Genomic DNA, 26,108 nt, shown 5'->3' on the forward strand with positions numbered 1-26,108 from the left:
AGCTTTCTTTTCTTTACAATATGAAAATTGCTGAATAGCCAATCAAAATCTCTCAGTCTTGGCTTTTAAACAGTCTCTTGGATGACTCAGTCATGAGGGTAGATAGATGCTCAGTGATACCCGGAGGATGGTAGCTCAGGGTGCAGGATTTGGGGTCAGTAGAGGAGAGGGGCCTCCGATTCAGGTGGTGTCCAGGATCCTTCCTGGTCTTTGCTGTGGAAGGACTAGTTTGGTCTTATCCCTGGATAATGAACTCTGAGTGCAAATGTTCCTTACTCTCTGGCCATTTGGGGTATTGTGCTGCCACCAGTGATGAAGCGATGGTTTTATTCATTTGCTTTTAGTCGTGAAGTCTCCACACAGCTCTTTGTCCCATTCCAGGCCTCTATTGAACGATGTGCTGCTAAATATTTAACAACTGGTTATCTTCAAACTACCTCATGTCCTTGGGCCTCTAACTGCACAGGGTGCTCCCTATGGTGCCTCTTCTAGGTCTTCCTGTTACTCTGCCTATGCCCCCACAGACCCTTTTGAATCTCTGGCTGCCACAAAAGAGAAGGACTTCTCAAAGATCTCACAGTGTTTTTCCTCTGGTCTGTAGGTAAGTGGAGATGAGAGATTTGAGTGGCCAGAAGTGGACAGGGACTCTAGAGAGTTACACTGAGTAGATTCATGGTGGTGTCCCACACCTACCTCTTGAGCCCCCTTCTCATGCAAGACTGTCACTGGCCAACTCAGAGAGAAGCTGGGAGAACAGGAAACTCTGCTTTCCCCTCTTGGTCTCAGTCTCCATTAGCCATACCCCTACTTGATCAAATCCAGTCACTTTTTCAGCAAATATTTATTAACTGTCCTTTATGTACAAGGTGCCACTGGGTATTTCAGGGAATTCAGTAGTGAACAAACCACAATCTTCATTTGTTCTCTGAGATAATCTAGAACAGGAGATGAGATATGTACACAGGTTATGATTTTTTAATGTTGCTATCTTTTAAGTGTCAGAAGAGTTTTTTAAGACAATAAATCAAACCTGTTGTGTGGTATTACCCCTCAAATGCTATGCAAGCATCTCTCATAGTTCAAGAGCAGTTTGCATTTGAGTTGGCAGTCTGCAATTTCAAGGGATGTATGTCAATCATCATTAAAAGATATATAGACTAAACATGGGAAAATGAAAGTGATTCATTTGTTAGGGTGGTGGAATTATGAGAGACTTTTACCCAATAGTTTTTATTTATATTTCTATTATATAATGAGGTTTATAAATATTTTTATGCTTAAAGGAAAAAGGTTAAAAATTGTTGTCATCAACCTAGCTCCAAAAACCGATTCCCAGGTTAGCCCAGTTCATCTCTGAATTAATCCCCTGAGAATCTGAGAACTCTACAGGATGCCATAGAACACTTCCAGTTTTACATGGTCATAGCAACGTATTTTTTAACCATTTGAGACTGTTTCATGATATATATGTATCATATATAATATGAAATACAGTTTTAAAATGATAAGTGTTAAACCTTTGAAAAGTGATATGCTCAGGTTACAAAATTATACAAAAATCAGTTGCATATCTGTACACTAATGACAAAATATCTGAAAAAGAAAGAAAACAATCTCATTTTCAATAGCATCAAAAACAAGAAAATACTTAGGAATACATTTAACAAAAGAGGTGAAAGATCTGTACACTGAAAACTATAGGGTTTGATGAAAGAAAGTGAAAAGACACAATTAAGTGCAAAGATATCCTGTGTTCATGGATCAGAAAAATTAATATTGTTAAAATGTCCATACTACCCAAAGCCATCTATAGATTCAATGCAATCTCCATCAAAATTCCAGTGATATTTTTCACAGAAATAGAATAAACAGTCTTAAAATTTACACAGAACCACAGCTTTGGCTTTTCAGCCAAAGCAATTTTGGAAGGAAGAACAAAGCTGGGGACATCACACTTCCTGATTTCAAACTATATTACAAAGCTATAGAAATCAAAGCAGTATAGTACCATTATAAAAATAGACACATAAACCAATGGAACAAAATCAAGAATCCAGAAAAAAATGTATATATAGTCAGCTAATATTTGACAAAGGAGCCAAGAAAACTCAATGGGGAAAGGATAGTCTCTTCACTAAACTATGTTGGGAAATCTGAATAATCACATTTGAAATAATGAAACTGGATCCCTATCTTACACCACTCACAAAAATTAATTCAAGTTGGGTTAAAGACTTAAAGACCTGAAACCATAAAACTCCTAGAAGTAAACATAAGAATGAAGCTCCTTAACATTGGTCTTGGCAATGACTTTTGGATACACCACCAAAAGCACAAGCAACAGAAGCAAAAATAAATGACTGGGACTACATCAAACTAAAAAGGTTCTGCACAGCAAAATAAACAATCAACAAAATGAAAAGGCAACCTACAGAATGGGAGAAAATATTGGCAAACCACCTATCTAATAAGGGTTAATATCTAAAATACATAAGGAACTAATACAGCTCAATAGTCAAAAAAAAATTAAAATGTGCAGGACATCTGAATAGACATTTTCCCAAAATTTTTCCAAAAAAGACATACACATGACCAATAGATACATGAAAAGATGCTCAATGACACTAATCATCAGAGAAATGCAAACCTAAACCACAGTGAGCTATCACATCTGTTAGAATGGTTATTATCAAAAAGACAAGATAGCAAGTGGGGACAAGGATGTGGAGAAAAGAGAATCCTTATGCACTGTTGGTAGGAATGTAAATAGGTACAGCCACTGTAGAAACCAGTATGGAGTTTCCTCAAAAAACTAAAAACAGAACTACTATAACAAAGACCTACTGTATAGGACAGGGAACTATTCAATTTCTTATAATAAGCTATAATGGAAAAGAATCAGAAAAAATATATATGTGTGTATACATATAACTGAATCACTTTGCTGTGCACCTGAAACTAACATTATAAATCAACTACACTTCAATAAAAATAATTTTTTTAAATTAAAAATTAATTAAGTAATTAATTAATTATAAAAAAGAACTATATATTCCAGCAGTCCCACTTCTGGATCTATATTCAAAGGAAATGAAATCGCTATCTCAAAAAGATGTCTGCATTCCCATGTTCACTGTAGCATTATTCGCAATAGCTAAAACATGAGGACAATCTGTGTCCATTGACAGATGAATGGATAAAGATTGTGGGGGCTGTGTGTGTGTGTGTGTGTGTGTGTGTGTGTGTGTGTGTGTGTGATGGAATATTATACAGCCATAAAAAGAAGGAAATCCTATCATGTGAGACAACATGCATGGATCTTGAGGGCATTATGCTAAATGAAACAAATCAGAGAATGACAAATACTATATCATCTCACTTATACATGGAATCTAAAAAAGTCTAATTCATACAGATAGTGGAATGGTGTTTGCCAGGGACCAGGGGGTGGGGGAAATGGTGAGATGTTAATCAAAGGGTACAAACTTCCAGTTATAAAATGAATAAATTCTGGAAACTTAATGTACAGCATGGTGACTATAGTTACCAATGCTCTATTATAGACTTGAAAGTTGTTAAGAGAGTAGATTTTGAATGTTCTCACCACGCATACACACAAAGGCACTTTGCGAGGTAATGGAGGCGTTAACTAGCCACATTGTGATAATCATCTAGCAATGTGTACACCTTTGCATCTCATTGCATACCTTAAACTTACACAATGTTATAAGTCAGTTATATCTCAGTAAAGCTAGAATTTCTTTAAAACTGATGTGCTTGTAGGTCTCTCAAGACCCAAATTACATCCTTCGGTATTGGTGGTAACACTCCCTCATGGGCACACTAATTGCCAGTTAACTGAATATAAAGCATCATTAGGGAAACAGGTGTCAGCAGCGGCACATCTGCTGATTTACCTATAATCATTACCTGATTACTTGCATTTAACAATCACCAGTCTAAGCCAAAAATCCTCAAATGGGAACTGGTATACTAATACCAGGAAGCATGCCTCTGAGTCTTTGGCAGCCATCAAGCCACTCCTATGAACAACTTCCCTTACAACCTTCAAAATGGACACAGGGCCAGAGGCAGCCCCTTCTCAGCTGCAGTCTTAAAGGCCATCTGGAAAGACACTTCAACCACTTGTTCCCACTGGCATCCTCCTCCACTGTTCCCAGCCCCAACTCCAGGCTCTCAGGAAAGTGCTTAGAGGATATAGATCTTGGTTTCAGAGGATGATAAGACCAGGAGTGTATCTGAATCTAGGTTGCAAGTTGTGTTATAGAGGCATATTATTATTCTTGGTAGCGTCAGAGTATCCCATAGTCAGCGTAGTGGTGGCCTGACAGGAAAAAATTCAGTGATAAAAATAACATCTTAAGTATTGAGAATGTTTCATATGCCAAGCACTTTGTGAAACACTTTACATATATTAATTCACATAATCCTTACAGCAACCCTGGCAAGTAGATTCTCTTACTATCCCATTTTATTGTTGAGGAAAGTGAGGCTAGGAGGTTAAATAACTTGCCTAAACTTATACAACTAGTAAATGATTGCTAGAATTGGGTTTTCTTTCATTGAAAGCAATAGAAACCCACTTGAAGGGGGGGGTGGATATAGCTCAAGTGGTGGGGTGCTTGCTTAGCATCCACCGGGTCCTGGGTTCAATTCCCAGTACCTCCTCTAAACAAATAAATAAATAAGTAAACCTAATTACCTCTCCCCCCCCAAAAAGAAACCCACTTGAGCTAAATTAAACTCCCCCTCCTACACAAAAAGGAAATTTAAGAACAGAGGGGTGTTACAAGTAACCCAAGAGTCAGGAAGTAACATCAGGCATCGAGATGGACTTGAATCTGAAAATGTAAATCTGTTGGAGGTGCCCAGAATTCATATGAGGGTACTTGTATGGTTAGTTCATCTCTATTTCTTCCTTTTTATCTTCCTTCCTCAAAGTTTCTTGCCTCATTCTCTGCGTATCTTCTTCCTCTGTTTCATTCTTTTCTGTACTGTGCTTCTCCATATGTGCATGGCCAAATGTAGTTGTCTCCTAGCTTTCAAGTTTACTTGTTCTAAATCCAAGTGATCACAATTCTAAATATTAGGAGAGAAAAATCAATCTTGTTGCCTCCTCCTCTGATCCAATCAAATATGTCAAGTCAGGCAGTCACATAATATGTGAGTGTAGGGCACACTCCTGGAGGCAGTTCTCAGAGAAGGAGGCTTGTGGTCTCGGCAGACTTCCCAGAAGGTATATTCTTCAGTGCTTGAGATTGGATTAGAACCCTGGTCTTTCTGACTCTAGAGCCAGAGTTCTTAACTACCATGTTAATCTGAGAGAAAAAAACTGAATACCTACTGGATTTCCACATTGTTAAAAGTCATAGCAAACAATGTATTTGTGATGTTTTAGTAATTGGGATGGAGATTAAGTATAACATTCTATACACTTTTGTGTATTTAAAATTTTTCATAATTTAAAAAGCTAAGGCATCAAAAGATGTTGAGATTTTAGAAAAAAATTGAAAAGGTGACAAAAACTTTAATTTTTAGCAATATGGTAGCCCAGCAATATGGAGGGTCCAGAGTAACTCTCCCAGTAAAGAACACCTAAAAATTCTGGATAAGCTATTAAAGCACACACACACACATAGCAGTCTTTCAAATGTGTGGTTGAGCTGGCTGAGATATAAAGGAAATGGCGGGGTGGGGTGGCGGAGAGCAGAAACATCCAGAGAAGCAAGTGATGAGTATTTGCCGTGGTGTATCTGCTGATCCCTGGTAATACTTGAACTTTAATAAATCTCTTGAGTATGAGGGAAGCAGGAGAAAAGCATGAGGTTTTCACAAGGCGAGAGTTCAGAACAGTGGCCCACAGATAAAGCTAGAATGCTGTAAAGATGACCCACTAAATGGATGATCTAAGAAAAAAAAAAAAAAGCAACTCACACAGTGTGAAGGGGAGATCTTTTTCAGTCTTAGTGCTGAGATACTCGTGTACTCACATAAATCGTGGGTATTGACATTGCCTATATGACCTGAAACCCCCAAACTGAAAACTTAGCTTAAGTGGTCCTAAATTGTCAATGCTCCCCAGCACTTAGCAGGTACAAAAAAATGTATCTTTGATAGGACACACTTTAAACACAGGCTTCAAAGAATTCCCACAAAGTTCCAAGCAACATGACCTCACAACCAAAAATCATAAAACACTTGGGGAAACAAACCACCATAGTAAGAGTGATCAAAACAAGAAACAGCAAAATCTGTCTACCACAAATATAAATGGAAAGACATATCTTTTTCATAAATAGGACATCATAAAGTTGTCTGTTCTCCCAAGGTAATTTACAGATTCAGTGTAATTCTGAACCATAACCCCATCAGGTTTCCTTTTTAACTTTACAATTTTCTTCTAGCATTTAGATAGAAGAGCAAAGTGCCAAGTATAGCTTAGACACTTGAAGAACAGGTGTAGCGATTCGTCCTAGTGAATATTAAGACTAATTATAAAACTGTAATATTAAAGACTTCATGGTATTAACCCAGAGACAAATAGGCCAACAGAACAGACTAGATAAGTGAGAAAGAGACTTGCATGTGGAGATATGTTATATAATAGAGCTGGCATTGAAACAAGTTACAGTAGCATGCATATACTATGATTGCATTGATACAAAAGTTGAAAACAGGCAAAATCAAGCAATATATTATTTAGGTATTACCTGGTAAAACTATTTTAAAAAGCAAGAAACAAAATTCAAACTTTGATAACCTTAGGGCTTGGGAAGGATGGGATGGGAGAGTTTCAGAGGGCAACATCAAAAATATTCTATGTCTTAACCTGAGTGGAGAGTATAGAGGTGTTCTTTTACAATTCTTTGCATTGTAAAAATATGCTATATATACTCTTTTGTTTGAATATCTTTATATTTTTAATTTAAAAGGTAATCTGAGTTCATTTTTTAAATTATTATATTAAAAAGTTGAAAATGCATAAAAGTAAAGCCAAAATTATCTAATACTGTATAAAGTTCATATAAATCAATGAGATAAATACTAAGATAGTGTTAGAAAATGGAACAGAAGTCAAGAAAAGACAAATTCCAAACAACAAGGTCTTACTGTTTAGCACAGGGAACTAAATTCAGTATCTTAATAGCCTATAATAATAATGAATATAAAAAAGAATATATATATAAGAAACTGAGTCAAAATGCTGTACACCAGAAACTAACACAACATTGTAAATCAACTATACTTCAATAAAAAAATAGACAAATTCAAACAAGAGGAAATATAAATAGTTAAATAAGGTAAGCAAAACAAAACAAAACCAACTTCCATCAACCTAGTAGTAAAAAAAGCCCTTAACATTTAATATTTGAATACTATTATCTCTCAAATTTTAAAAAAAAGGTTAAAAAACCATATTAGTTTTGACACTATACTACTGATAGGCCAATAAATTGATGCAAATTTGTGAAAAGCAATTTACCAATACCTATTAAGAATCCTGAAGTGTTTATACTCTTTGGTTAAATAATACCATTTCCAGGAATCTGTTCTATAGAAATAATTCTTATATATCCACAAATATTTTTGTTACAAAAAGAATAATATTTACTGAACACTTATGCCATGTGCCAAATATGGTGCTAAACCATACAAAATAGGTAGTGTTACAATCCCCATTTCACAAATAATTGAGTTGGGCTAAGTCACTGCTTAGATTACTCAGCCTGGAGGTACAAGGGTCAGGATCCAAGGGCAGTGTGATTTTGGCAACAACCTAAATGTCCAAAATCGCAAAATAAAGTATGGCATATTTATAGCAATTGGAGATGGGAAATTACTCATTTTTCATTTCAGAAATTTTAATACATAGGAAAAATGCATCTTAGAACTGAAGAAATGTATCATGGTTCAGTACAATGTATCACTGTTAAAATTAAACTGAAAATGAAAGTCCTACTCATGGTGAATCAATAATATATAAATAAGCAAAAGATATCACATTCTTATTTCTATTCTAATGTAATGCTAATAATATATTCACATTTTCCAAACATCAAAGTATAAAAACATACACAGTATAAAATCTCACTCCCACTCTGTCCCAGATCCACTTGGTTCCTATTCCTAACCCCAACACAGGTCATCAATATTAGAAGTTTTTTGTTTAGCTTTCCAGAGGATTGTTCCTGGTGAAAGAAAATATATATTCTTTGTCCTCTTACATTTTTTACACAAATAATAAAATACTGTACATATTTTCCCAGCAACTCGATTTTTTTCATTTAGTATGTCTTGAAGATCTCTCTAAATCAATACAAAAAGCACTTACTCTTTCTTTTTAATAGCTGTATAATATTCCAAAGTGTAGTTATCCATATATTATTTTAAAAGGCCTGTACTAATTGACATTTATGTTGCTTCCAATTTTTTGCTATTACCAAAAAATGTTGCATTGAATAATATTTCTTAGATACTCTCTCTAGAAATCATTATTCAAAGTAGAATTCTGGATCCAAATGCATATCCATTTGTAATTTTGATAGGTTCTGCCAGTCCCTAATGGGGTCATCATTATGCTTTTAGGTCTTTCTACCCAAGAACATGGTCTGCCTTTCCATTTGTCCCTGGCCTCTTTTGTGAAGGACAACATATTTGGGACCTATTACCTTTCAAAAAGCAGTATATATACACAAAACTGTATATATTAATGATTTCAGTTACGCAGGAAAGATTATGTTAACATTAATCTATCAGTGCAAGTGGGACTATTGTTTATATAGGTTACCTTTGTATTCTTTATCCTTTTCTACATTTTTCAATTCCTTGCTTTATTTTGTTTTGTTATAATGAGCATGATTACTTTTTTAATAGAAGTTTTTTAAATTCTACTTTTATTAATGTATAGTTGATTTACAATGTTAGTTACAGGTGTACAGCAAAGCAATTCAGTTATATGTATACCATACATATATATTCATATATTTTCAGATTCTTTTCCGTTATTTTAATAGAAGTTTTAATAATGGTCATCTGGCCCAGCCTTTGGCCTTCAGTCTACCAAGATGAGACAGCTAAAGCAAAGAGTTTAAATAACAAGTCCAGGGTCACATTAAATTATTCATCTTAGCTGGATGACAGCTCTAGTCTTTTGCCTCCCAGCATGGGATTTTTTTTTTTTTCACTCTCTACAACTGGCTACTTCATTCGGCAACAATGAAGGTTTCAGTTACTTGCTAAAGTTTGGGAAAGTGCATTTCATAAATTTAATTCTGTTATTATGCAGTGTTTTCAAGGTTAATTTAGTCCTGAGTTTTGATACAATCCTGGGCTATGTTTTAAACATGAGGTCACTGTATCCCAAGAATAAATGTCTCCAGAGAAGCCCCATACTTTGTTACAACTTTCCTGAAGACTAAGCGGAATGCAGTTTAATCTGGCCAACTGCCACTCTTCCATTCTACATCTTCACCACCAAAACATCTATTTGGTTCTTCAAAAGTAGTATCTAACCAGTACTACAAAAAGTCGGCAAAATCTGGCTCAACTGTGTGACCAGTAAGTACGTCAAAAATTCTGCACTTCCAGGAAAGTCATTGTTTGACAGAAAAGTTAAGGCATGGTAGAGGGTAGGAAGCAGGTGGAATTGGGAATACATAGTTTTCCAGAAGCCTAGAAAGAAGACACAGGTTTGTAGTTATTTGTTTTATTTCAGTTAAAAATCTCAGAATAGTTAATAACTTTTCAAAGTAATAAGATTTAGCATCTTCAGGAAAAAAGCATGCTCAATCTACAAAAGATTGGCCCAGAGGATTAGGTATTGAGGTGAAATTATACAGTGTCTAGATAAAGCAGATTCCCCCTTTGTCCTTACCATGCCTACTATCAAGTGACAAGTTCATGAAAGACAAATGAAGAGGAAGCTATACCCTTGCTCTGAGTTTGACCTTTCTCAAAGCAGAATGTGGTTTTGCTAAAATAAGAAAATAATCTATCAAAGTCATACTGTACTTGCTTGTTATCTTAAAAAAATTTGCGAAAGTTTTGCCCTAAATCTATCAGCAGTACTGACAATTTCATAGAATTTGTTTAAGCTGGTGCCACCAACTACTGATGCATAATCTCATTTTAGGGAACTATGGTCTTGGGAAGCCACAGTTAAAAGTTGTATAATTTGATTTTCTATGGGACAGTTTGAAGAATTTCTGAAGGGAGAAATTCTAATATAGAGACTCATTGAAGGAAAATTTTACTGAAAATTTCCTTTAGGGGAAATTTCCTATGTGGCATAAATGACTTTCCCCTCTTTGGTCAATTCTTATAATAATTCTTTCTTATAGACCAAAACCTTTTGAACTTCATATCTGGGGACAAAGGAAAGAAAGAAGCAATGGAAGGAAGAAAAGTCTTAAAATTCTGGGGGAAATAAAAAAGGGCTACTCATAATTATGCTAGGGGCTCATCCTAAGCAAAATTACAAGAAGTTTCTGCTCCTGCTGTTAAACTTCACAGTATCCTCTCCAACTTACCTGTTTTGTATTTGCTCAAACTCTTCTTGCCAACCAAATTTCAAACATAGAAACTTAAAAACAAATCTTCATTAAGATGGTTTTCCTTTCCAAGGGATATTCACATTTCAAAAAAAATTTCTAAAGACCAAAAAATCTAAAGACCGAAAAGAACATATCTCTAATATTGGTGGCTCAGAGAATATAAGAGGCTGGTGCAGAAACATAAGAGAGGCACATACCAGCATCTTTGACCACACACACAGGTTGGTTACATACACCAACTACTTAAGGTTAGTCCCAGATCCCCAATATGGCCTAGGAAAAGAATCTTCATTATTTCTACCTTCAAATAAAGAAAGAAGGAATATGTTCAAATAGATGGCATATAAGGTTTTATTTTTGGTTTTTGAAGCAAAAGATACCTTCAAGCATGGCTCCAAATCATATTTCATTAGAGTTTCATTTAATACATTCAAAATATATTTAACTATAAAAGGAGATTCACAAATTATCCATAGAAAAATAAATGAATACATCTACCACACCTAATGTGTATCTCAATACAAAAAATAATTAATCCTCCTAATTATAAATTTTCTTTTGAGGCTACTTATCAGATCGCTGAGTTTTCCTGGATCAGAAACAATGAAAACTCCTGCCCACTACTGCAAACTATCAAAGTTTTATTCTCCTGTCTTTAAAAAATGAGATGCATCTTGGAGAGATGCATAAACTCTATAGGATAAAATGTATAAATGAAGAACATTAAGACAAATGGTAAACAAAGGTTAGAAAATAAGCCATTAAGTGGTTAACACATAAAAGCCATGCCACAAGGATCTTTCCTCTTAACATAGGTGGACTGTATGCTTGGTCTTCAGCTTCTGGAGCCAAATAAGAGGAAAACTAGATCAGTTAGAAAAATCAAAAGCCAAGTTGAAGTTCCTGAGTCACTGAGCCCAAGAAAACAGGACACAGATGTTGTCAGGTGCAACATCATATATTTATTTGAGCTCTTCCATGAATCTGTTACCAAGGACCAAGATGCAGAATTGTAGTAGGGAGAAGTCAAGACTTACTCAGGAGAGGGCAAGCTCTTTACTAAATCTGGTGGCTAGAGGGGAGTCACAGACCATAGTCATCAAGGGCTGGCCTCCCTGATTCACCCCCATCTAGCAGGGAAAACTAAATGTTTTAAAGGCAAGAGCAACCACCAGGAAGTCCATATAAAAAAAAAAAAAGAGAAACATTCAGGATACAGAATAAGAAGATAGTGGAAAATATGAAAAATGAACTTGAAGGATTCACAGCAAATTCATGGTTGATAATTGCAGGAGATGAGGAGAGGAGATGATGTGATGATGAGTGGGGATCAAAGGTACTTGAATGGGTAGGGAATATTTATTATATATGTATTTATTACATACAGAGAAATATGCATAAAGTCTAAAAACAAATATGTCAAAATGCTAACCACACTTAATTCTGGGAGGTGAGAAAACTTAGTACTTCATATTTATACTTTATATTTAAACTTTTACTTTATACTTATTTTTGTATTTTTTTAATTTAAAAATATTTAATCGTTCTATGTCAATAATATTGATTGATACGATCATTTTTTCTTTTCCATTATAGTTTATTACAGGGTATTGAATGTAGTTCCTGTGCTAAACAGTAGGTCCTTGTTGTTTATCTATTTTGTCTATAGTAGTTTGTATCTGCTAATCCCAAACTCCTCCACCACCTTTTCCCCTTTGGTAACCATAAATTGTTTTCTATGTCTGTGAGTCTGTTTCTGTTTTGTAAGTAAGTTCACCTGTGTCATTTTTTCGATTCCACATATAAGTGGTATCTTATGGTATTTTTCTTTCTGTCTCTGGCTTACTTCACTTAGAATGACCATCTAAAGATAAGTAGATATAGTTGCTCTGAGTAGTATTCCATTGTATAAATATACCACAACTTCTTTATCCAGTCATCTGTTGATGGATATTTAGGTTACTTCCATGTCTTGGCTATTGTATATAGTGCTGCTATGAACACTAGGGTGCATGTATCTTTTTGAGTTAGAGTTTTCTCCGGATATATGCCCAGGGGTGGGATTGCTGGATCACATTGTAACTCTATTAGTTTTTTAAGGAATCTCTATACTGTTTTCCATAGTGGCTGCACCAATTTACATTCCCATCAACAGTGCGGAGGGTTCCCTTTTCTCCACACCCTCTCCAGCATTTGTTATTTGTAGACTTTTTGATGATGGCCATTTTGACTGGTGCGAAGTAATACTGTAGTTTTGATTGCATTTCTCTAACAATTAGTGATGTTGAGCATCTTTTCATACGCCTATTAGCCATCTGTATGTCTTCTTTGAAGAAAAGACTGTTTAGGTCTTCTGTCCATTTTTTGATTGGGGGTTGTTTGTTTTATATTTATCTGTATTTTTAACTCACTTAAAAATTTTTTTAAATAGAAGAAACTGCAGTACAAGGGATACATTGGTAAAGGATTCTTGGAGATTAGTTTTGAGGCAAACTGTAAAAAAGTGGACTCTGGATGGCCTCAGAGGAGAGTTGCCAGGGTCAAAGACTAAGAAGCTTTCTGTTTGGAAATAGTTCCTGTTTTTCAGAAGCTAGTTAGGAGTATAAGATTTACCTATGTGAAGCACCCAGATACCAATACACAATCATGCAGACTTAAAAGTTATATCACTTATTACTAATAAAAGAGAAAGCAAAAAGAAATTACTTTAGAATGAATAATTCGGAGTTTTTCGTATGACCTCAGATACACCTTCTTCTTTCTTTAATCTTCCTCACTCATCATGACCCATACCTATATTATTACCATGTCACTGATTTCCTTGAAATAGTCTAAAAATAAGAAACAAAGAGAAAGAATAAAGAGGAAGAGAGAAAAAAGAGAGGGGGGGGATAGAAGAGTGAGAGAGGGAAGCTGAAGAAAGAGGAGAGAAAAGAGAGATAATATATGTCCATGTAACTCACTAATGGGCAGGATTATTAGGCATCCTAGAAAAGAAAGAAAAAACCAAGTAAGTCCACAATAGATGTTCCACAATATCATCTTTGAAAATAAGAAGTTTTATATTTTGAGGGACAAAAGCAAAGGTTGCTCTAGAAGGATACATGGCAAGTCTCTCACACTGTGATTAAGATATACCTGAACATTTTTAGTTCTGTTGGGTTGTCTATTTTTATGAGTATGTGGTTACAACAGAAGTACCCCCCGCCCGATGTTTCTCAATCCTGTTTGTATCAACTCAAGTTTTTTTGGTTTGTTTTTTTTTTCAGTGGAGGTATTGGGGTTGAACCCAGGACCTCGTGCATGCTAAGCACACCCTCTACCACTGAGCTATTACTCTCCCCACTCAACTTAAGTTCTAAATGTGTTGAGTCCTTTTCTTTTTAAAGATACTTCATTATCTTGGTATCTTTGGGTAGCATGTATCAATTAACAGTATAAGCTGCAGGACACCTGGCAATGGATTCTGTTACCACAGCTGCAGAACTCATCCATGCTATAAAACTGCATTTAAATTTTGTCTTTTAGAGTTTGAATGAAGTATAATTCCATTATGATGCTACTGAGCACACCTATAATGTGAGCATTCACAAACACTGCCTCCATGATTAGATATTTTTTTCTTCCTGAACTGTTGAAGATCTCTTGCCTGGTGTAAAACAACCTACAATGTGAGGTCAGAGTCTGATGCTTTAAGTCCTGCAGATAAACAAGCATAACACTGCATTGACCATATTCTTTGGGGAAAAATGCATATATTTTCACTATAATTGCTGTGTCTTAGTCCTTAATGAGCTGTCTTTTGCAGAGAAAATTTTAAAAAAATTCTGACATAGATAAAATGTTCAAATGAAGGGGGAAAGTGAGAACATTCAAATCACTCTGAAACTAAATAATGGTAAATTGTAACAGCTTCCAATAATTACTGTGTTCTTATGAAAAGTATTTGCCATGGCAACCACTGCATCAAATTGCTCTTAAATAGTTCCTGAGCTGTACACACAGAGAGAGAGGAAGCAGGAGAAAATTTGTCTACAAGACCGGTATTTGTTCACTTTAGAGGCAAGAAGGTACTCCTACAGTAACATGATAATACAAACATATTACATGTGCACCATGCTTTCCTCTTTAAAGAACACTTCACTTATACCATTTTTTTAGATGTGTTCATGATGCTGCAATCAGTTTAATTATCTTGATCTCCTTCCTGACATTTCAGAAAGGATTCCCAGACTATTTAATTGTGAAATAGTAGGTCTTTAGCAAATGGTTTGGAAGGGTCACTCCTCTCATGAGATTATTGAAATAGTGTTAAATTCTTGAAGGTCCTTCCATACTACAAGGCTACTTCCATATTTCACTTCATATTTTAAATCCAGGCTATGTCACTTTCTAGATGTGTGACCTCTTTTTCTCTCAGTTTCTCAACTATAAAATTGAGATGATCATAATACCACTGTATAGGATTATTGTAAGGTTTATTTAAGTCAATACATGCATAGGGCACATGAACAATGCACCACACAGCAAGTGCAATAGGAGTCTTTGCTATTATTGTCACCATCATTATTAGGAAGCACATACTATGTGCCTGGCCACAAGATCCTTTATATTCATTAGCTCATTTCATCACTGCAGAAACCTTATATAGCAAATATTGTCTCACTTTACAAATGAAAACTCAGACCCAGAAAAATTACATAATCTGCCCAAATCACACAACTGGTAAGTGGTAAAACCTACCATTGCAAAGCTAATTAAATAAATAAATGTAAGATTCTGGACCAGTTTTCACTAAATTTAGTTGTGATATTTGCAAAGAAACATCTGACATAAAACAGAGGCTACATGGTTTACAGAAAATTCACACTGAGGGAGGACTAGAGAGTAGTAATGGTCCAGAGCATCTGATGCTGAAGTACAGAGTGAGTCCACTGGGAGTGCTCACTGGGAGACACACACACACACATATATGAAGCTATTACAGGCAGAGGAGACAGAGTGATCTCAAATACAATGCTCAAATCAGAAACCACAAGGGCAGGCTCACCAAATTATACTGTTAATGTGCAGAACTGTCACCTAGCTGCTTCTCGTTTGTACAACTCTGTGCAGAATCGTCCAGGAAGCAAGTAATCATTTATTAAGTGACAACTGTTGATCTTCTAGAAGAGGGTCAGCAAACTATGACCCATGGACAAAATCTGGCCCACTGCTTATTTTTGCAAATCAGTTTTTATGGGAACATAGACGTAGCTATTTCTTTAGGTATTATTGATGGTTGCTTTTGAACTACAATGGCAGAGATGAGTAGTTGTGAAGAATACCATGTGCCCTTAAAGTCTGAGCTATTTACTATCTGGCCCTTTACAGAAAAAGTTTGCTGACCCTTTCTTTAGAGCAAGGCAGGAAAGGCTAGCCTATCTTTCTATTTATTTCATATTTACAAGGTTTTGAAATCTACATATTTGTGTATATGTTTGTATATGGATATACAGATGTTTAAAAGAGGAAAACACATCTGAATTAGAAATAGATTTTTAAATAGAAGATGCTCATTTTTTTGTAAAGAACAGTTTCACATGCCCAAGGTTTTTATAACTGTGACACTCATGTGTTTCGTACTGAGAAAGTTGAGGAGGAAACAGTGAGCTGTCTTGGATAGGATAAACGTACGGTGGTGGTGACACACCCAGATTTCTACTTAGAATATTTGCTAGGCAGATGGCGATATAAAGTCTGATGCCTGGGAGACAAGACTGGAGTCCACATTCAAAAAGTGATATTTTTAGCTCATAGACATGGAAAAGCACTTATAAGGAAAACATATGGGGAAAAAAAGCATGCTTTGGTCCAACATGTCACTACAACTTCTAGGTACAAATATTAAAGAAGTACTCACAAGACAATATGTACGCAAATGCACATAGCAAAATTGTAAATTGTAAAATTTGACAACAAACTAAATTTCCATCAACAGGAAAAGGGATAAGTGAATTGTAAATATAATTCATGCTAAACTACACAGCACTGGTGAAAATGAATAACTTGAACTACATGTAACAACATAAACTAATCTGACAAATATGAAGTTGAGCAAAATAATCAAATTGAAGACTGAAGTATATAGTGTATTGCATAAGGTATAAAAAAATAATAGCATCTAAACTGTAATAGAGATGCACCAGATAAACACTTTGGCATAAGGCCAATAAGTTGAAATCAATATTTCGTTGAGGACAAAGATAAATATCAACATCAAATAATGGCTTCTGAGATACAAAAATAAATCTGAAATTATACTTAAAGTATTTATTGCTGTTTAATTATTTACTAATGACATCATAATTGCATCGTAGTACATAAACAGTAATTCTTTTAGCACTGTCAGGTGCTATTTTGCTCCTGCAGTCAGTGGTCCACCTATGTGTGATACCAAATGGACATTCGTTTTCACCTGAGGCAGTAGAAAAGTGAGATATTTGGGGATTAGCTAATTTTCCTCTATACTTTTTTCTTTTCTTCATATATTTTATATTTTTTATTATGTCTAAACAAAAAATGATTTATTATAGATGTTGTACATGATTTTGGAGTTTTCCTCTCAGTGAAATTTTGAGATGGCAAAATTGACATTCAACTTTAAATTTATTCCCATAAAACTATTTACAAAACAGAAACAGACTTATGGACATAGGAAACAAACTTGTGGTTATAGGAGTGTGGCAGGGGGAAGAGAGGCATGAGGAATAAATTGGGGAGTTTGGGATTTGCAGATAACTAACTACTATATATGAAATGGATAAACAGCAAGGTCCCACTTTATAGCACAGGGATCTACATCAAATACCTTTTAATAGCCTATAATGAAAAAGAATATGAAGAGGAATATATATATGTATAACTGAATCACTGTGATGTACACCAGAAATTAACACATCATAAACCAATAATACTTCAAAAAATATTTTTAATTTATCCTCATTAAAAAAAGGAATTTCCCAAATGACAGTTTCTTGAACAATTCATGTTCTAAGTGGAATTTTAAAACTAAAAATTAAGTAGAGTTCTTAAAGATTATTTTATTTAAGGTTTTGTACTAGTATACAAACAATTGCACAGTTATTAAAATTATGATATAATCTAGTACCTGTTAGTCTGACTTGGGTTATTATTTCTATAAGGATTTATATTTATTGGCTCAAAATCTATTGTTCTTCCTACATATGTCTAGGGAATGCACACAATATTTGTATTAATTGTCCATTTATTTATTTCTTTATTTAACTATTGTAAAGTTCTTAATAACTTTATGTAAGATTAACAGATTTCACAAGTCATTAATGATTGCAGCATACTCCTCTTGCAATAATAAATATATATTTTACTTCAACAACTGATAGCATTTGAAATACAAAAGCATACAAAGAGATTTTTTACTGAGTTATATCTAGAATGCTAAATTATATTTGAAAAGGAATTTCCAAATATTAGCAATACATCCAAATAACATGTCTTGTTCAAGTAACTGGTATAGCTGCACTGATTAGCTGTAAAGTTACCTATAAGATCACGTGATCATTCTTTGATCATACCTTGATCCCTGAAATGGGTGCCATAAATGATCTTGAAGCAGGATTCAGCTATTTGGCTTTCCCAAAGCTGAAGCTGATGCCAGAATTATAGTGCTTTGGAAATGTTTAAAATATGCAAACAAACCTGATTTTGTTTAGGATGTTAGAAAAAGAAATTCAACTGAATAAATTTTGAAGATCATATTGGCCATATTCAGTGATTCATGAATCAGGCGGTATCCAATCTAGCAGATAGAAAGGAGTTCCAAGGAGCTGTACAAAATGAAAGGCTTTTATAGGCAGAAGGAAGTTATATTTGGCAAAAAGGCAGATTGGTTATTCCAAGGTTACTTTCCTTTAGGAGATGATAGAGGTCTGGCAGGCAGATATTACCTAAGTAGTGCTAGTCAGGCAATTCCTGGTTGACCGGTTTTAAGATTTCCTTGCTAAGAGAGCTGATCTATAGTTTTAAGTCTCAGTTTGGAGACATGGGGCTTAAAATAAGTGACTGCACGTGGGGCCTGTTGTCTTGTTTTTAACAGGGATTACATGGATATGTATCACAATTATAAAAGCATGTCTGAAAATAAAAACCAAATTCAAGTATGAATTTAGTTCTTCTGCGGGGCGAAGTGAAGAATGCAGTAGATGAAAGATACACAAAAGGGCCAAATCTATTTGTAACGTTTTATTTCTTAAGCAAGATATGAAACTTGAATGTTTATTATATTTTTCTTTATCCTGTTTTACATGCCTCAAAAATTTAATAACAAAAGAATTTTTTTAAGCAAAGAATTAAAAACTGTGCTTATGAAGAAGCCTATACAGTTCTAGAAACCAGAAATAATGCTTTCTCATTTACAAACATTTTAAATTGGGAAAAATACTTTAAAATAGGGATTTATCTTTTCTTCAGAGGTGAAATTATTGGTTATTAAATCATCCACTTAGCTGTTGATTTATTTAACTTTCAAAAAATAAGATAAAAAAACAGAAATCTAAGTTAACCATACACCATTTTTAATGGCAAACTGGAACCAAAATGTCTCCCTGCAATCATGATAGTAATTAAAGGCAAAGGGGGAAAAGTAGCTAGGGGGAAAAGTAGCTAAGAGGAAAAGAAACTTTATAGTTTGTGTCTGAAACCAAGTGAGCAGCATGCAAATCTGCAGTCTTCGGGGGTAAGGTCTTTAAGTGGTATGTAATCCAATATCGAAAGCCGTCTATTTGAAATGTCCCCTCACTTCTGTTTGGGCACAGTTTTTCCTTTTTCAGTATTATCTGGCACAGGTTTTCTGTTTCTCTCCACACCTCCTCAAACCTCTGATCAGAAAGGCGTAGCCCTGGAACTCTTTGGTCATAGTTGTTTGCTTAATACCAGCTTCATTTCCTGTTTTTTCTCTCATCTAGATGTAACAAGTACCAAGTAAAGCAGGATATGACAGTTAGAGGGAATGTCGCAAACAATAATGAAAGCAATTATTCTGCATCATAGGCCCATTTGCTCATTTTCATTTCAGGAGATAAACGATATTATCTTTTGCAAATAACACAAGGTGGGACAGGGTCTGTACCCGTCCCAGGGGAGAAGGAAAGGCACCTGGCTCAGTTATCACTGTCAATTAGCAAATGCTTGGGCTCTTCAGGCCTTGAGTGTTGTTTTTTTTTTTTAATTAAAGGCTTCCCACTAATGAGACTTTGCTTTTGAATTTTGAGTTTTGTAACTATTTCTACTTTATATCTTCATAAATCTCACCTTTAAGAAAGGCTGAACTATAAGACAAGATTTTAAAAACAGCATGATTCTTTAGGACAAAATGAGGAAAGGGATGAGGTGCTTAAAAATTCTGCTTTCACTGAGTGCAACAGTGCATCAGTTCCTTCACAAGAAAACTTTACCACAGTAGATGAATTGCCTTTCATGATATATTTAAATCGAATTACTTACCTGGAAGCTCATTTTTATGGTGCTTCATACTGACTTTCCTGCACAAAATCACTCTTTTAAAAATATGTTCTCAAACAAAATAAATTAGTGGTTGCCTAGTCCTGGGGAATTGGGATGGGGATGACAGTGATTGCTGCTGGGTATGGGGTTACTTTTTGGGATAATGTTCTGAACTTAGATTTGGGTGGTGGTTGCACAACTCTGTGAATATACTAACACAACTGAATTGTACTTTTTTATATATACTTTTTTTAATTGAAGTATAGTCAGTTTACAATATTGTGTCAATTTCTAGTGTACAGCACAATGCTTCAGTCATACATGAATATACATACATTCGTTTTCATATTCTTTTTCACCGTAAGCTACCACAAGATATCAAATGTAGTTCCCTGTGCTATACAGTATAAACTTGTTTATCTATTTTATATATACTAGTCCGTATCTGCAATTCTCGAACTCCTAATTTATCCCTTCCCACCCCCTTCCGGCCTGGTAACCATAAGTTTGTTTTCTATGTCCGTGAGTCTGTTTCTGTTTTACAAATAAGTTCATTTGTCTTTTTTTTTAATTGTACACTTTAAATGGATGAATTTTATGGCTTGCAAATTATTCAATAAAGTTTTTTTTCTTTTAATCTGTTCTCAAGGAGGAATCTGAAAGAGAAGAGTGGCATAAAGAGAGGTCTCTTGGATTTGAGTAATGTCTTCTCTAAAGCTCTACCACCAGGAAACAAAGGTCAGACCTGAGATTTTTGATCTATATATCCTAATATTCCACCATTTTCTCTCTCCACCTCTCATCAAGGTTTTTTCTTTATAATTTATCACATGAATAATCTAACCCAGTGGAGCCTGGTGATAGACATTGGGGATTGGCAACCCGGAAACCACTCACAATGCTCTCTTCTCTTGCCCTCTCCCACCATAGAGGCTGGAGAGCAAAATACAGTTGGCCATCTATACTTTCGGTTCTGTATTAGTGGATTCCTCATCTGTGGATTCAACCAACCTCAGATTGAAAAAAAATTTTTTCCAGAAAATTCCAGAAAGTAAAACTTGAATTTGCTACATGCTAGCAGCTATTTACATAGCATTTACATTGTATGTACAACTATTAACATAACAGTTGCGTTTATTAGGTACTATAAGTAATCTAGAGATGATTTAAAGTATACACGGAGGACGTGCGTAGGTTATCTGCAAATACCACGCTATTTTATATAAAGGGCTTGAACAGCTGCAGATTGTGGTATTCGCAGGGGTCCTGGAACCAATCCCTGGGTGATTGCACTCCATTTTCCTTTTTTGCTGCTAGAAGCAGCCATATGATTCAGTTCTGGCCAATACAATGTAAGCAGAACTCTCTCAGATCAGATTTCCAGGCAAGTTTTACTTTCCAGATGAAAAGGATAGTTACAACTGGCAGAGCCCTTTTGTCCCTGTCGTCCCTGCTGTCTCTTCCTCCTTCTTCGTGCCTAGAGAGCAGACATGAGGCCTGAAGATGCAACAGCCAGTTGGTGACATGAGGTGACAAGCATGAATAAAGGCCCATAAGCTAAGGAAGTTGGAGCAGAAAGACTGACAGACTCTTAGTCTTTGTCAGCATTTCTCAGCAGCTCTACCCGTGCTGGACTGCTCAGCTCCAGATTTCTCATTGTGTGAAAAAAAGAAAACACTTTTTTGCTAGCCTACTATTACTTGTTACAAACAGATATCCTTTTACTTGCACAGGTACCCTTTAATCGCAACCAACAGCACTTTTAACAAGCCAATTATAAGACTTTCATATTTCAAAATGATCTAAATATGTCTAAGTCAAAGTGGGCTTATTTTAATGTCCAGGGGAATGGAAAAGGATAACTCCCTTTTAAGAAAATAAAATAGGCCTTTATTTTATACATGAGTCTCTTAAGAGTGTAGCTGGTATTAGTTGCCCTAAGCAGGACTCATCCTGGGGCCCTAACAAGACTGAGTTTCTTGCCCAAAAGGCTGAGGACCAAAGCCTGGACTCATGGGTGAATTCATACTCTGATGATCACTTGGCCAGTTTCTCCTGGTGACACAACTACCTCCCCATCCTGCCCCTTCTGTCAATGTCATATCACACTGATGACTCCACCCAAGGAATCTTTATGGAAACAGAAAGTATAGTCTAGCCTGATGCAGATATTTCCTCTCAGCTCCTGTGCCTGTCCCAAGACACACTCCAGGTGCAGTGGACAAGCTGTCCACTCAGTGACTCATCCCTGAACCACTTCCCATCACCTGGCCCACTTCCTTCTGACCAACTTTTTAAAATCCTGGCTGCTGATTTTTGTATTCCTTCTCCTACACATTTCCCCACTGCTCCCATTGGATTTGACCTTGGTTGACTCAAAAAGCCTTGGGTGATCCCTTTCCTGTTTTGACTTGTCTCCCTCTACCCCAACCCTGAACTTAAGGGCTCTCTCCCACCAGGCCTGCCCTGTTCTTGCAATCAGGACTTAGACCCACAGAACTATCCAGGGCACACTCCTCCTATCATAAAGGGCACAAGTTGGAATCAACCACACTGGATTCAGCATGAGATGTGACAATCCCAGCAATTTCCAGAGCTGTTGCCTGGGCTTTTCTACCTCAGGGATTTAAGTTCAGCAAAAAGACAGGGAAACTTTCAGCAGGACTGGTGATTTCCCAGGGAGGCTCTGAGAAAGTAGCCGCTTCAGTAAGTAGCATCTGTAGACTGAAGCTTTTCCTAGTTGGCAGCCCAGAGCTGTCCTGTCAGCTGCCATTTCCATAGCAGCGATTATGGAGTGACTGACACTCGGTACTGTGTCTGCGGTGACTCCAGCTAACAATTAAGTCACACCAGCTCAGCATGTTCCCTTTTAATTACTTACAATCTGAAGTAGGTATTAGAACCAGGCAGGTCTGAGTTTGAATACCAGCTGTACCTACTTGGCCCCAGTCTTCCCTGAATCTCAGTTTTCTCAGTCATGAAATAATAATAGTTATACCTCCCTCACAGATACACCGCATAAAAACACCTAGCATGCACATTCCTGACGCAGCAGACACTGACCAACGTGAAGTCCAGTTCTTTTTTCTTATTCCAACCTGAGGTAGAATCTCCAGGATCCTAAAGACCTGCTTCACCTGGGAGTCCTCTATATTCAGTTCTAATTCTTCCTTGTCCTTAAGTCAGGGGAAGGTGGTATCCTACAGTCAGACTTGAGTTTCTGACTGGACACACTTCTAGACAGGAGTAGTATTGGGGGGTGGAGATAGGCTCAAGGAAATGCTTATTCCATGGCTTTTAAACTTCAGTGTACATGAGAATCATTTAAGGAGTTTATTAAAAATACGTATACCCAAGTCCCTCCCTCAGTGACTGAGAGTCAGACCCAGGAATCTACATTTTTAATAAAATTTTCAGAATGTGCTCCAAAGTTCGAGAATCACTGCCCTGTCTGGAAGTTTCTCTCTTCTCTTGACCTAGCTACTCTGGTAGATAGAGTAGGTGGTGGGGCCCAGTTGGGAGCTGTGGTATAGTAAAACATATTTGATTTCTGTCTCCAGTTCCTGGCACAAAACTCCCAAATGCTTGGTTCTCTTGGGTGATGAGTGTCTTGATTGATGAGTGTCTTATGCTAATGAGACAAGCTTTGGTTGGTGGAAGGAGGGTTAGGGGGCAGCCACACTAGATTTTCACATGGGGACTGGTCACCAGAAAAACCAACCAAGTGATTAAAAGACTAGACTTTTGGCTCTAGCCCCTGGCCTCTTCAGGAAGGGGAGGGGGAGAGACTGGGTTCAATCACCAATGGCCAGTAATTTAATTAATCATGCCTAGCTAATAAAACTTTGATTAAACCCCCCTGAAAAACAAGTTCCCTAAGCTTCCAGGTTGGTGAACACATTCACGTGCTGGGAAGATGGCACCACAGGAGAGAGTGTGGAAGCTCTGTGCCAATCCCCACCCCTCACCCTTATTCCCTATAACTTCTCTATGCATCTGTAGGGGAGCAAAATTTGCCACCCCAAAATATCTCTTTGTCATGCAGATTATTTTGAGCTGAAAACTATCAAGTCCCAAAAGACTCAGGAAGAACGGTTGACCTTCTCCCTGACTGCCTAAAGAATGTAGATAGAGGACCTGCTCCGGGAAGGGAGCTATCACTATGGATGACTATAGTATGAACTAGGTATGACTGACAGGGAGGAACCTAGCAAAGTCGGTTTGTTAAAATTCCTGTGTCCCACTGTCTCTGTATGGCCCAGCAAATATTTGTTTACCAACAAACTTTTGTTTTTCCACCTCCATGTCAATTGCCTCTCTCCCCTTTGAAGTCCCAAACCACTACACTCCACATCCTCATTTTCTTTAACTGAAGATGGTATTTAAGGTGAGAGCTTCAGCCATTTTGGCGAGTTAGTTTTCCTGGGTTTCTCCCATAAATACATGTTATTAAACTTTTATTTGATTTTCTTCTGTTAATCTGTCTCGTGTCAACTTAATTCTTAGACCAACCAGAAGAACCTAGAAGGGCAGAGGAAAATTTCTTCTTCACTGACACATCTCTTCCATTTGGCTGTTTCTAAGTTATATCCTTCATAATGAACTGGTAAACGTTAAGTGTTTTCCTGAGTTTTATGAGTCTTTGTAACATATTATCAAATCTGAGGAGAGTGTATGGGAACTCCCAAATTTGGAGTCAGCCAGGCAGAAGAGTGAATAGCCTGAGTACCCCATTTGCAGCTGGTCTGAAGTAAAGGCATGCACGTGGGACTGAGCCCCTTAACTCACATGATCTGGCACTAACTCTAGGTAGATAGTATCAGAATTGAATTAAATTGGCACCCAGTTAGTGTCATAGAATTGGTTGGTATGTAGAAAAACGACACACATTTAGTGTCAGCTGTGGTGTCAGGGAAAAAGAACCACTACACAGGGGCCTGTCACATTTTGTCTCCTGACTTCACCTGGCCCTTGTGTAACCACACTTCTTTATAGAATGTGGTTAAGCTCAGAAGAAACGGCCAATTCTGTTGCAATTCTCTGACCTAAATTCAGTGTTAACCTTTTGAAGAGGAATAGAAGTGGGGTTAAAATGTTCCCTGTTCAAGTCTACCCAAAAGGAGGGCAGAATTTCCCTATAGGCCTCTGACATACTGACTGTGATCCACAGCACACCCAGAGGACAGTCTCCAACAAGCCACGGAGCTAAGGGCCTGTGCTATAATAGCGTGCAAGCTCATTTGCTGGAATCATCAATGGACTAGTTGACCACCTTGACTCTGGCTGGACCCCACCTGAGCTGCTCTCAATCTTTTGAGCCTAGTCATATTGTATCTGCCAGACCCCTTCCATCTAGCTAGATTCTCTGCCCTGGTTCCTCTGGGCTGTTTATTAGTGGTCAAGCCTTTCCTCAAGCCTCAGAGTTGCTGTAATAAGCTCATTCAGCCATTTCCACCAGAATGTGTCCAGGTAAAGTCTTTGCTGATAAGCCTTCCAATCTTGGCCCCATGTCTGAGGTTCCAGCTATGCTGCTGTCCCAGCATTTGTTGTTAAGATGCTATTCCCTCCCTTCCTCACCTTCTCGTCTCTCTTTCTTCCTGGAGTAGCCACGCAGTTTCATCAATCAATGCCACTCATCTTGTTATAGCTTCTGGCATACCTGAAATCATTCAAAGGGGCCTCATTCTTAGTCTTTTGTGTGTGTGTGCGTGTGTGTGGTAATTTTTCACAGAGATTTCCTCTGCTAGGACCCTGTTCAGGACAAAGTTAACCCGGTCAATGATTGTCTCACTCACCTGCAGGGAGGGAGACACAGTCACTTTGGTAAAAGATGGCACAATATCAAAGGACATGACTGAGGCTCAAGGTGCTGAAGTCCAAGTGGAATGAACTAGCTGAGTGAGCTGAGTGCTTCTACTTTGATCAGAGGCTTAAGTCTTCCATGAAGGAGAAGCTTCCCTGGGACTAGAGGGCTATAATGCAGAGCCACCATTAGCTAGTGGAGAGCATCTG

The 26,108-nt window shown here is 36.7% G+C and overlaps 1 protein-coding gene across 2 annotated transcripts in view; it reads left to right on the forward strand.

Annotated features, from left to right (window-relative positions):
- Positions 1-26,108, forward strand: part of GALM (galactose mutarotase) — a 98,727-nt gene that overhangs the window by 17,949 nt on the left and 54,670 nt on the right. For both annotated transcript variants that reach the window (XM_010967667.3, XM_045504773.2), the window contains exon 4: positions 20,746-20,834. The gene's annotated coding sequence lies outside the window, so the exon portion shown is untranslated. The remainder of the gene's footprint in view (positions 1-20,745; positions 20,835-26,108) is intronic.

This window comes from Camelus bactrianus, chromosome 15, assembly GCF_048773025.1.
Source record: "Camelus bactrianus isolate YW-2024 breed Bactrian camel chromosome 15, ASM4877302v1, whole genome shotgun sequence".
NCBI classification, from domain to species: Eukaryota; Metazoa; Chordata; class Mammalia; order Artiodactyla; family Camelidae; genus Camelus; species Camelus bactrianus.